This window comes from Microcaecilia unicolor, chromosome 6, assembly GCF_901765095.1.
Source record: "Microcaecilia unicolor chromosome 6, aMicUni1.1, whole genome shotgun sequence".
Classification (NCBI taxonomy): Eukaryota; Metazoa; Chordata; class Amphibia; order Gymnophiona; family Siphonopidae; genus Microcaecilia; species Microcaecilia unicolor.
This window is the reverse complement of record NC_044036.1, coordinates 169,734,470-169,742,531: the sequence shown is the minus strand read 5'-3', so window position 1 is coordinate 169,742,531 and position 8,062 is coordinate 169,734,470.

The following is an 8,062-nucleotide window of genomic DNA, read 5'->3' as shown; positions in this document are numbered from 1 at the left end:
ATTCTTATTATCTGAGGGCAGCTACTACCTGACATGAGCACAGCTGAAGATTGCTCAGCTAGCTCTTCCATTAACAGCCATTAGACTGCTGGGCTTGTCATCTTAGCTATTTCAAACCACATTAGGATAACATTTGAATCCTAGCTGTCAAACTAGAAGCAATTTTGTTTCATGAATATGTTTTTAAAAGGTTACATTTTTGGTCATAGGTGTAGGTACTCTTCTCTATTTATTAGGATTTATTTGCCACCTTTTTGAAGAAATTCACCTAAGATGGTGTACAGCAAGAATAAGTCAGACCAAGGCTATAGACAACTACAGCAGAAGAAAATTTATCAGTATTGCCTTTACATACTCAAATGTACTGAAATAGCAGCAAGCAACTAATATTAAGCAATCACAGGAACTTATCTTTTTAAGTCTCTATCTGCAATTTTTGGAGATTAAGGATCGCTGAGGTCTTTTTTCCTCCTTGACACAAATAGTCTGTCATTAGTGAAACGAATTTATTTGGTTGACAGTTTTTATTTGGGAATTTTATAAAGTCACTTTCATGTATTATTGCCAGCATGCCCATGTCTAATACCTCCTATGAAGTTACCCCACGCATAAATGTATGTAGGTTGGCCAGATTGTGGGTACTCACATGTGAAGTAAGTGTGATCACACATATTGAACGTACATACATTTACACCTGCTCCCGAGGTGAAAAGTACCCTACGCTGACTATTAAAATGTTCTATTACATATTGTGTTGACATTGTAAGTAGTATGCTATGCCATACTTTGTATTGTTATTTGAATATTTTCACTGCTGTAATTGTCTATTGCTTATGTTTGATTTATTCTTAGTGTACACCTCCTTGAGTGAATTCTTTCAAAAAGGTGGTAAATAAATCATAATAAATAAACAAATAAATTAAATTGTGTGCCTTTTAATTAGGCACCAGTTTTGCAAGATTTGTGCTAGTATTTTATAAAGACAAATAGATGTCTATGGAGATTATCTTAGAAGTGTCATTTGTGTTCAATAAATTGACACTTAGTTGTCTATCGTTGTGAGGGAGTGGGTGGTATAGTGAAGAACATTCAATCACTGATATTACAATTAAGCCACCTTACAGGGGGTGCTAGATCACTGATGCTAAGAGTAAGCCACCTTAGAATAGATGGGACAATCCTGCTGTGTCGAGGGGGCAGGGATCAGGCAGGGAGGAGTTTAAATGCCCTTAGGCTGAATAGATTGGAGAGGCCCAGAGTGCAGAGGACTCCAAGAATGTGGCAAGCAGGGCTGCAGCACCTAGGAAGAGCCTGAAGAAGAAGAGTGGCCTTAGCAGAGAGTGCTACCCTGTAAGTGACAGAAGCACAAGCAGAAGCAAATTTGAGGTAGGATAAGTTTATCTTACAATCTGGTTGACAATGTGACTTGGGAAGTCAGGGCTAAGTGGTGCCCAGTATGGAATATTGAAACTTGGAATGGCAGGGATGGCGGGAAGAGCCAAGGTAGTTGGGTTGACTGGTGGAGGGGCAACCAAGTGTGTGCTGTGGGCCTACAGGAGAAGGTCACAGGAGAGAGAGTTTATGAGTATAAGAAGTGACTTTGTATGTCTAGTATCCCTGACCTGAGGAGAAAACACACTTCTCTGCATGTAAATAAATATTTTCCTTTCACCTCTAACCTACATGAACTGCCCATAAAACTATGCTATCACTTTTACCCAACAGCCTTTGCAACAGGAAGCAAAGAAGCAATGATATTTAAATACTTTTCTATTGGGGTTAGGGGGCCTTTGTGGTAGTCTTTGGGGGGGGGGGTCCTTAGGTCTTGGGGATGGGGGTATGGGGTCCATCGGACTATCAGGGCTTTAGGTCTTTGGGGGGTGAGGGCTTAACTCTTTGGGGGGTGGGAGGTCTGGGGTTAGAGTCATGGTATGCTCTTGTGCACATGCCCAGACACTATCCTCTTGCCAAACTCCCTAATGCTCAACTCTATGAGCATGCCTATATTTGCATCTCATTAGCGTTGAGCATTAGGGAGTTGTTCTGGGGTGCTGTTCTGGTGCTATTTCTCCGGTGCTGTTCAATACAGCGCTGGAGTTTTGAGAATCGGGGCCTATAAGATTTGCATGTGGATCTTTATAGAATAGTGCTTAGCAAGATGCAAGGGCAAATCCAAATTGTTGCCAATTAATGCCAATAATTGATTGTTAGCACCCAATTATTGGTGTAATTGGCTTGTTAGCCAACTTAGTTGCACATACATCTCAGGATAGCATGCAATTTTGAGTGTGAAAATTTGTACCCCATTTATAGAATATGGGGGTTAATGAACTGGTAACTTGGTTGTGGTATAGCAATTCACTTTGGATACAACCAGATGGGGAAGTTCTGGGTAGATGAACAATTCTGGTTTCTAATTCTGAGGCAGCAATATGGAGGTAATTCTATAAGGAGCCACCGAGTTGTACGAGACAAGAATGTGTATAAATGGTGGTTTTCTAGTCATTCGGCATGTAAGTGGGTATTTACATGTGTAATTGACCATTTATAGAATACCAGGGGTGTGCAGGTCAAACACTTTCATTTTGTTTTGTTTCTTGTGTCATTTTTAGGACTTATCATTTTGTTTTGTCTTAATTTTCATTTCAGGGCCAAAGTCGTTAATAGTTCACACTATTTTTCAATAATGTACACTATTTACAACAGACAAGATATGATGAAATTTCATACGGGTCAATATTCAAAATGATTTAACCAACCAGAAATGGTTCCTGAGTGGTTAAATCACTTGTTCAGGACTAACCAGTCATATTCAGTGGCAATTAACTGGATAGTGCCACTAAAAACGTCCAGTTAGTGTCCAAGCTGAAGCCAGCTATTTGGGGGCGTTCTGGGGTGGAGTCAGCAATTGACTGGTTAAGTGCTGGTATTCAGCAATTAAAGGCCAAGGTAGGGTGGCATAAGCAGTGTGGCGAGAGGCAGTGTTTGAGTTACGCGGAGTTTTACCTCTTTTCCTTGATTTTCTTCACTAGTCATGCTGCATACCAAGTGTAAGGGGGTGGGTCGGGTGATTCCCTCTCAGGCCCAATCCTCCTTTCCTGCTCAATAGACACTTGATCGCTTCAATAGAGCAGCCCCCACACCTTTTGGAGGAGTGAGCACTGCAAGGGAGGTGGAGGAAGGAGCTTCCACTGCCATGGGCCATACATCTCTTTTTCCCCTCCGGTTCCAAAAACACCTCTGCATCTGGCAGCCCCGCTGATTCACTGACAGTAGTGCCTGCTGGTTTGACTGCTGGAGGAGCCCAAGAGGCTGAAGTAGAGATTGTAACACCCGCGATGGTAACTCTGGAGCATATCTAGAAGGGACGTCAACATTTGGCCACCACGATTACTCATTCTATCACAGAGGTTAAACTTTCAGCTACTAGAATTGTAGATTCTGTGAAATTGGAATGTGTTATGCAGTTTCATCAAGTAAATTAAGATATTAAAGGTTTGCATAAGTTTAAATAGCAATAATAAAATATAAAGTTTTTCTCCATAGGAAAACAGAGTAAATAGAAAATTATAACAGGAGATTAAACCTCTGGATATTAAACTTTCCAAGGTCCCCTGGCATCTTACCTGGAGAATCATTTAAAAGATATCTGCCTAATATTTTGAAATTTACCCCTAAAAATATTCCGCCAATGAATCGTATTTTCTATATACCAAATGATTCAAGTTCTCCAGGGAATAAACCAGGGGCTCAAGTCCAGGAAGATGGTATCGACTTAGACAATCTGTCAGTGATTTGGGAGGAATCTTTATCTGAAACCACTGAGAAGGCCACATTGTTGGTCTCATTTGATTCAAACAAGATGTAAATGCAGTGATGAGACTCTGTTTTCGTAATTCATAGACATTTTTCCATGGCCAAAAGATCTGGGATAATTTGGATGTGTCTAAGATTACTCAAGATTAAATGGCCCCTAAGAAGCTGAAAAAGATTAGGAATAGAGGGAAAGAGCGCTGATTTAATGAGACATTATCAAAGTTGAAACAATCTTGTAGAAAATTGGAGAGAGTGTGGAGAAAAACTCAGAATTTGTTGGCTATGGAAGAGTAGAGAAAGTTGGTTAATGTTTGTAAATTTCAAATTAAGATGACAAAACAATATTTTTCTAAAAAAATAGGGAAAGGATAACCAGATTAAAAAAAACTATATCAGATAATGGATTACTTAATGAAACTGGAAGATTTAGCAAATAGTATAACTATAGTTTCTTCTGCAGAGCAGCTGGTTCACTATTTTGAGAATAAGTTAAAGGATATTAGGTCAGTTGTTGAAGTAAAAATGATTGACCAAAAGACATATGAAAAAATTATTTTATGTGGGAATTTTGCAAGACAGATATGGATGAATATGCAGTAAATAGAAGTTGGACCAAGTTTTATCCAGTTGAAAAGGGAGATTAAAAAACATATTGTTGAAATATTCAAAATCTCAATGTTTACTTGATAGTTGTTCAGTGTACTTGCTTAGACATAAATCAGATAGTTATCTTAAATTAGGGAATGAAGTGGCTAATGGATTCTATGAATCCTGGATGTTTTCCAAAACAACTTGTTACAATCATTCTTGCCCCTATTCCAAAAAATACAAAGAATGATTTGGGAGATGTTACTAATTATAGACCGGTGGTGTCTATACCTCAGCATGTTAAAATCTGAGAGAGTATAGTAACAATTCAGCTTACAGATTATTTAGAACAGTACAATTTGTTACATCAATATCAATCAAGATTTAGAAAAAAAATAATACTGAGACATTATTAGGTACATTAATTAATGCATTTAGGAGAATTATGAATAATTATCATCAAATTGTGCTAATGCAATTTGATCTTTCTAGTGCATTCAATGTTGTGGGTCATCAAGTACTACTGGAAATATTAGATTTTTTTGTATAGGGGGCAAAGGCTTTCGCAGTAGTAGATCTTATAGTGTGAAGATAAAAGGGGTTTTATCAGATGAATGGGCAGCACATACTGGTGTGCCTCAGGGTTCTCCCCTTTCTCCAATATTGTTTAATGTTTTGACGTCCTCCTTAGGTTTCTATATGGAGAAAGATGGTGTCAATTATTTTTCTTATGCTGATGATCTTACATTGTACTTTCCTCTTTTTAAAGATAAAGATGATGTTAATATACTGATCAAACATGGTTTATCCCTTGTTGAAAAGTAGGCAACCTGTTTACGCCTTAAATTGAATTTTGATAAAACTAAATTTTTGTTTCTGATTGCACCCAATATTGATGTATCAAATATACAGCTGTATTCTAAGGGTGTCTATTTGAAGGGTGAAATAGAATTGAAGGTTTTGGGGATCATAATTGATCAGCATTCAACACTAGATAAACATTGCCAACTGTTGGTAAAAAAAAAAAGGTTTTTGACATACTTAAGAAATTAAGGCAAATACGCTATTGTTTTAGCAATGACAATTTTAGATTGTTAGTTCAATCTCTTATTGATTATGGTAATGTGTTATATGTAGGCTGTATGACATCTTTAAAGAAAATACTACAGACAATACAAAATGTAGCATCTAGATTGGGCCGATGGCAGTCCCAAAAGAGCGAAAGATAAGCCCACATTGGGCTTACTGCTGCTCTGTAAAAGGGGCCCTATATAAGGTCTATTATAATGGGTTTTTTTTAATCTTTGAAGACTCATTTATTTAGGAAACTAGTAAAAAAGGCCCGTTTCTGTCAGAAATGAAACGGGCACTAGCAAGGTTTTCCTCGGAGTGTATGTTTGAGAGAGAGTGTGTGTGAGAGAGATGGAGAGTGTGATAGACAGAGAGTGTGTCAGAGAGAGTGTATGTGAGAGACAGAGAGTGAGTGAGTGTGTGCCCCTCCCCCTCCCTTTATGGTTTGAGGCCCCCTTCCACCCCCACCTCTCTGGTCTCAGGATCCCCCTCACCCCCTCCCTCCAGCCACCCATATCCAGCGACCCTCCTCTCCCCTGCCCCCCCTGCAGCCACCCAGGTCCAGTGACCCTCCTCCCCCTGCCCCCCTCCAGTCACCCATGCCCTGCGACCCTCCTCTCCCCCTGTCCCCCCTGCAGCTACCCATGTCCAACGACCCTGCTCTCTCACCTGCCCCTCCTTCATCCACCCAGGTTGTGTAACCAATTCTTCAGGGCAGGCAGGAAAGATCCCTGGTCCTGCCTGCCCACTGCTGGCGCTGGTGCTGGCACTGACGCTCCCCAGCTGCTGGATCGCTGTTCAAAATGGCCGCCGAGACTTCCAATGGCGGACTCACAAGACTTCTGCAGGACGTCAGACTCACAGAAACAGAAGCCTGCGCGGCTGCGTTGCTGATCTGCAAGAGCAGGCTTCTTTATGGAATGTTGCTAGTGGAATAGCAACATTCCATGTAGAATCTCAAATAGTAGCAACAGAATCTCAATAGTTGCAACATTCCATGTAGAATCTCCAATAGTAGCAACGTTCCATGTAGAATCTTCAAATAGTAGCAACATTCCAGGATCTCAAATAGTAGCAACAGCAACATTCCATGTAGAATCTCAAATAGGGAAAAGGAAATGGGACTTGATATACCACCTTTCTGAGGTTTTTGCAACTACAACCAAAGCGGTTTACATATATTCAGGTACTTATTTTTGTACCAAGAGCAATGGAGAGTTAAGTGATTTGCCTAGAATCACAAGGAGCTGCAGTGGGAATCAAACTCAGTTCCCCAGGATCAAAGTCCACTGCACTAACCACTAGGCTACTTCTCCACTGGGTAATATCAGAAGGATTGTGGTTTTAAAAGGCTTGCATTCAGTGTTGGAGAGTTGATATGGCTTGATGATCCTGCTATTGCGGAGTTGAAGAATAAACAGTTTGAGTTTTTTTATAAACTGCTGACTCCAGCATGATCTTTGCATCTGAGAAAGTGTGTTTCCTGAACCTGCAGATAATCATCCTGGAGCTGGAACACCCACCCCAGCCCAACCTGTGGGATTCGATGGCCAACCGTGTTCACAACAATTTCCCTTTGGATTTGTATTGTTTTGGTTTCCTGGGGGGGAGAAGAGGTTAATTCCACCCTCTAATGCTTCCTTTCCCCAGGTGGAGGCACTGAATGCCAAGCGAGTAAGGGACTGATGGAGCCTGCCTTTGGGGGGCTCCAACGGGATTGGACCCCGAATCCAGAGTGCCTAATAAAGGGGCATTACATATTTATTTATTTTATCTATTTTGTTTAATTTATGCTCACATTTCTCTGAGAACTACAAAGTAGATAGCTAAAGGACCATGTATTACATGTGAGAAAGATTTGAACAATAGAAGTTTGCCTTCGCCTATAATAAATACTGCAGACTTACATAGGCATCAGCATTTCCATCTTATTCTAAAAGTAATTTGGAATTTTGGCCTGAATACAGAAATGCAATCTCAGCTGTCAAGGAAAAATTTCAAGAAGAATTTGTTTTCATTATTGGACTGAAAAATATTGTACGGAAAAGTAGGCCAACACAAAGACAAATGGACGTATGGATCACGTCCAACTACCATAACATAAATGTCTATTAAAGTTTTAGTGGAAGCTGAAAAAGTGAAGGTTAGCCTTTTCACAGGCCTGAATTTACACACAGATCTTTGTGTAGAAGGGAACAACTTTCTGTCACTTAATCCCGCACAGAAGCCTGTCTTGCTTCGAACTGTGGAAACCTCCTTTCCTTCTCACCTTTGCTCCCTCCAGCATTCTCTCTAGAGATACGATCCTCTCTCCAGCAACATATTTACAGACAACGTAGAAACTAAGTCCGTGCTTATAGGCTCTGGACCTCACAAAGAAGACCTGTAAGCACAAGTTTAGCCCTTGCTCTTGCTATAGTATGAGACCGAATCTCTGTACTAGAAGTCCGGGGGTTGGAGAAGTGATGGAAAGGCTCTAAATTTTGTAAGGGATATGGCACTAGAACTAAGAATTTCTAAGAACAGTGTCAGCTGCTTACAGTTGTTCACAACAGACAAATAATAGGTTGCATAGCACATATGTAGC